Here is a 6,000-nt window from a genome sequence, read left to right on the forward strand (position 1 = left end):
GAGTGAAGATGAACAACTAATAATGAAAATTTCAAATACAGTCCAAAAGAGTCAAGTGGGTAAAATCTTTGAAAACCAGTGTGTGTACCTTCCTTTTGCTGTCAGTCACAAAGTATGGGACAGTTTCAGGAAGGCATGGTTATTCTGCCTTCTGCATTCAGCTTCCTGAAGCTATCTTTTTTGCAGCATTCTAGGCAAGCTGTTGTACCAATTATATAATGGATGACAGATAAAAATAAATTGTGATGTCCATCAATAAAGATTCTTTCTTTTTTCTTTCTTTCCTTTCCAGGCTAAACCCGGTTGGTATATTAAAAACCTCACTGATATGCTTTTTACCATTCCTAAGAAACTTTTAATGGAATTTGAAAAATTTACTTTCAAATACTCTCTTAAAATAACTTTCCCAATCAATTTATTAACTTGCTGTTCATGTATAAAATAGAGAAGTGTTATCATTAAGATTACGGCTGAATGACTGGGGAATCCATTCCTCCTCTGAGATTATACTCAGGTTTCAATTTTGCATTTTAATATCATCTATTCAATTCCTTTCCCCTTTTCTTTTACTCTTCCAGTGAAAGACAGGCTCACACTCAGTAGTATATTTAAATGTACATGTATATGAATCTCAGTATCTACAACTTTATCTACAAATTTTCTTCTAAAATACACATTTTAAGAAATCTTATTTTCATTTCTATCATTTTCAACATTAAACTCAACTCACTTGGTACTTTTCGCTGAAAATATGAAAATTCCTTATTTATCAATTCCCTGTTTCAGTGTAGACAACAGGCGGCAATGTAACTGAACTATGCAGACATAAATGAACCTTCCCCTGCTTCTACGTGCATGCAAGCATATGCATCCAATTCCTGAACCACGTGGCATGTCTACCACTAAAGCCCTGTCCTGCAGCTGTCTGGGAGGAATCTTAGTTTTGGCAATGCATCCCAAGGCATATTCTGTGGCATACCACCAGTTGCCTTAAGGTGACTATATGTATGCTTAGAGATCCATCCTGCAGTCTCAAGTATGTTGCACTTACATCTTATTAGCACAGAGTACACTGATTCATTTAACTACATCAGACAATACTTTGATTTCGTAAATTACATGTTTTGGGTTTTGTTTTTTTTAATTATGACTGTAAATTTCCATCTTAAATGCTTTTTCTGTCAAACATCTGCAACCTAAAGCCAGAAAATCATCGCAGGGACAGACAGCCATGTAAACACCTCTATTACTAAGCTGGATTATGTTAAAATTAATTCCAGAACTCATGAGGGAATTCATTCATCAGGGAATTACATGCTGGCTTCACTTCTCAAACAGGATATGCTAGAACGAAGCCAGAATCTTTGCCTCAGCAGGAGTGTTGTTGTGGAGCCAGAGAGGCAAGTAGAAAAGAGTCACCACACAGCACTCTGAACAAAATGTATGAGATTTACAACACAGAAAATCCCTTAACCAACAGGAAATAAAGACTTACGCCAAAATTCTAAGAGATATGTGACAACACAGGGTAATAACGTTCAGTTCCCTGGAAGAGAGTTTTCCTTCTGGGTTACTGGCACAGATAGATTTTTTTTTTACTGAAGCCATAAAACTGATTTATGGCAAAGATCTCTCAGAAAGCATTCAGGAAGCAGGCACATTCCGCTTTCTAGTAATTTTTTTAGGACTAGGATAACAGTTCTGTAAATACTATAGGCTGGTAGGAAAAAAAAAAAAAAAGTAAAAGGAAGCAAACTGGCAAAATGTTCTATATGTTTTCATTAATACACCTTGGCATAACTTAACTGTCTTATGTCCAGGTGATCATAAAAGAATGGCTTTAATCTTGTTTTAAATGGCTACTGTGAATGCAAAACTGTATACTAATTGCAACATCTGACATGGCTTTATCTCTTCATGTGGACTCTAGAACTTTAAGCAAAATGGGATTATATACTACAAATCTTCCCAGCATGAGATTATACCAGTTATGAGGTATGTCAGAAGTTGATGTTTAAGGTATTTGAAAGTATCTCTCTAAAGTGTTCTCCAGATGAGGTAATTGAAATATTTCTGCTGGGCAAAATGTTATGCTAATAGAGGAGACCCTGCATTAAAATGAACAAGCTAAAGGGGATACACAGTTCTTAGCTGAATTATGCTTGTCATAGAAGCATCAAAGAAAACAAAACACACTGGTATCTGTAGATTCTTCTAATTCAAAAGCCATAAACCAGTATTCCAGTTCAATGTCTGAGTAATGCAACCTTTATCTGACGAAGATAAGAAGTGGCAGTTGCAATTACAAAACTTCACCATAGAATAAATACAATTAAGTAATAGATTACAGTTAGATATATGAATGCATGGCTCATGCAAGGAATTCAGATCTTGAAAAAATCTTTCAAGAGAAGATTTAGGCTTTGTCAGTGACAAAGCACTTAGGCTGGGTTCATGCTTTCAATCTACATTAAACTTAGCTCAGGAAGAAGCATGCTTTAATGGATAAATCAAATGATTGTGCCTTATAACTCGCTGTATCTAGTGGCTTATTTCACGACCTTGACCAAACCACACTGCTCCTTACGTTTCTCTGATTTTGTAACGCAAATGATTTTTACCTGCTCCCTTGAGACCTATGGGTAGACAACACTGAATAACTGATAAGTAGAATTAAATAGAAAATAAATTCAGTATTTCTCATTTATTTTGAAAATCAAGGTAAGCTTTAAGGTTGGCTATTTTTTCTCAGTGACATATTTTTTCATAATGAATTTCTTACTGAGGTGTGTTTTCAAGCAGGCAGCATTCACTGGGTGATTTCTTCTTACTACCAAACTTAGTATCATGATCACCAGTGACATTATGAAATGCCATGCCCAGAAGTTTACAGAGAAAAATTGTTTGGCTAGTAGCCTCTGTTCCTGATATAGTTCTCCTAATAGAGGTTTACTGCCCAAGGACAAGATAACAAGAAGGCTGAACTTTGTTCAAATACATAGGATTTCTCTTCCAGGCAGGCCTCAAGTATCATGAGAGGAATCTGGAGGCCAGTGTTAGCCATGGCTTTCATGACTGCTCACTCATTCCATAGACACAAGATTTGGGCCTTTTCAATCGTGCCAGCTCAGGCTCATTTTATGAGTAGTTTTGTTTCAAACTGCCACTTACCAATATTAAGCTGTAGGACAGAGGCGAGAAAAGCCATCTTCATTTCTTCATTCACAAACTGGAAAAGTTACTCAAGCTTTTACAATACAATATTTCGACTTTTCTTGACATTGCTTCATTTCTGAGATCTTATTACTTGGCTCTAAAACTTATTCCTGGTTTGAAACCTGACACAAGCTATGAGCCCAGAGCTTTTGCTTTTAACAGAGATATTAGAAAACTTGAAAAAAGACACTTAATTCCTCCCATTCTCAGGTCTCATTACATGCTGTACACTGTGTGCCAATAGATTTTAATCTTGATCTTGCAAGGAAGAGGTTTAGAACATGATTATCATGAAGATTAGGAGAAGACACTTTTCACTTCCCCAGGCATATACTCATGGCACAGGAATGGAATGCTTTGCCATTTTGTGAGTTTTTCTCTATGTATATCTTTTCTTTCAGTATGTAGAGTTTTCATCAAAGTTTAGCAATAAACAGAAAGCAAAAAGAATTGTTTCTAGTTTTACGTGAACAGTATGTCAATATTTTAAAGCTAATATGTGACAAGAGACAGGTCAGTATAACTGGCAAGGCAAAATCCCAAAAGAACACTATGGATACAGTGGATGAGTGATCTACAGGCTTAAATTATCCACATGGGAATTAAAAAAACTATCTATTAGTCTTATATGATTTTAGCAGGCATTTAAATGTAATAAGGGTTTTACTGCCTATCAAGGTATTGATTCCTAGACTAAACATTCTCTTAGTGGATCTTAGCACGATGCTCATGAAGCATCACAGAGCTCCGTCAATTTAATACATTATGTTTTATTAATTTCCTACTTCAATGTTTCCTTGATTGGTTAAATTGGCTGCCCATAGGCTGGCTGCTTCTTTATGTGAAAAAAGCTCAAAAAAGCTATTTCAAGGCTGTTGAATAACCGTGTGCTGAAAGAGATCCAAGCAGAGAGTTTACAAAATGCACACACAGGAAAAAATATGTACACTTAAATAAATAATAAGGGATGGACATAAACAAAGCACTACTGTGAAAACTTACACAATTATGTGTTTATGCTGTTAATTAATTAGGACCTTATATGTACAGGATGTTCTCATCTCATAATTTGTTTCCTCTAAATGTGCCTAGCTTTGCACATCTACAGCTGCAGACCTAGTAGTTCTCCTACTAGATTCTCTAGTAGTTTTAAAAGATGGTAACTGCTGATGATCACATGACACAGTTCCACTCACTTCTGCATCTTAACAAAATGACTTGAGGAAGCAAACTACTTCAGAGCTAAAATCAATAAGTACATAAAATCTATCACCATGAGCTTCTATATACTCTACTTTTGTAAGGCAAATGTACACATTCTGTCTGATTAATTCCTTATACATCCACCAGTAGGCAACTGGTGATAAAAGGTAAAACACAGAGTGTCTCCTTATAAATTGAACACTCTTTAGTGTACTGAAGGAGGGAATAACTTCCAGCTGGAGAAATAGTGTTGTAATGCACTTAGAGATGATCATGCACGTGCACAAAGCAACTGATGTTGCTCATACAGTTGATTTTGAGTGATTGAGTAAGGAACAATAGCCTACCTATTCCTTGTTTTTAAGAGACATTTTATTATACAGGTAAAATGCATAAATCATGAAAATGTATTTAAACAGGTTGATGCAATGTGTGGACTAAGAAAGAAAGTAGATGGAGATAGGTAAAGACAAGCCTATTGCATAAATATTACATAATATCCTGGTGGAACAATGTTTTAAGAACTCAGAATTTGAAATTACTTTCTGCATACCATAGAGTATCATCTAGGAATGCACATTAGCATTAGGCACTGGAATAGGCTGCCCAGGGAAATGGTAGAATCACTGTCCCTGGAGCTGTGTAAGGAGCGTGCAGATGTAGTACTTAGGGACGTGGTTTAGTGGGCGATATTGATTGGGGGACGGTTGGACCAGGGGACCCTAGAGGTCTTTTCCAACCTGAATGATCCCATGACTCTCTGGTAAAGTTCTACTGCACATTCATATTTTCTAGGCAGACACATTCTGAATATTTGCACAACTGTCATCTGTGCTTTTCCCCACAATAACACAGTGCTGCTGGATGAAAAATACCTTCCTAACACAAAGCGCTATGTTTCAAAATAAAGATTTTTAGTATATGACCAGCACCAATTATGATTTACTTGGATTTATTTATACATATGGATATATTTTTATATATGGATATATTTATAAACTAGGTCCTCAAGAATTGTGTTAAATTGAAGTTGGTGTAAGTGAAGCTCTTGGTATAAAAATATTTCAAAAATCAAAGGAAAACAGATATATTTTCAACAGAAATATCCCCTTTTTTGTTCTTTCTTGCACGTGTTACACATTCAAAAGTTCCATCAGTTTTAAATGGGAGTTCTGGGTCTGTCAGATCTGTAAGGCCTATTCTTCACATGGAAGTATGACACCTAGAAAGGAACTGAAAAATAGAACTCACCTTTGGGAACTTTAGCTGTGTTGTACAATTTGCCACTATATATTTCATATATTTCAGTTTAATATATTTCAAAGGCACCCCATAATAGCTAGTAGTTCTTTACAAAGGTCACTGTAAAACCATATCCTGTATTTCAGAAAGTGATCCTTGTCTGCCAGCAAAGCAGACAAACTGAACTTTGTTAATAAAAGCGAAGTTTTCTAGGGTTATCACTCTGACCCTTAAACTGTATTATCTGGAAACCCATAAGCCTTAAAAAAATAAGATATGAAAAGGTTTATAAAGCATTCTCCTAACAGGTTCTGTTTCCAGCCTCACTTTTCAATCTGA

Source organism: Lagopus muta, chromosome 9, assembly GCF_023343835.1.
Source record: "Lagopus muta isolate bLagMut1 chromosome 9, bLagMut1 primary, whole genome shotgun sequence".
In the NCBI taxonomy this organism is placed as follows: Eukaryota; Metazoa; Chordata; class Aves; order Galliformes; family Phasianidae; genus Lagopus; species Lagopus muta.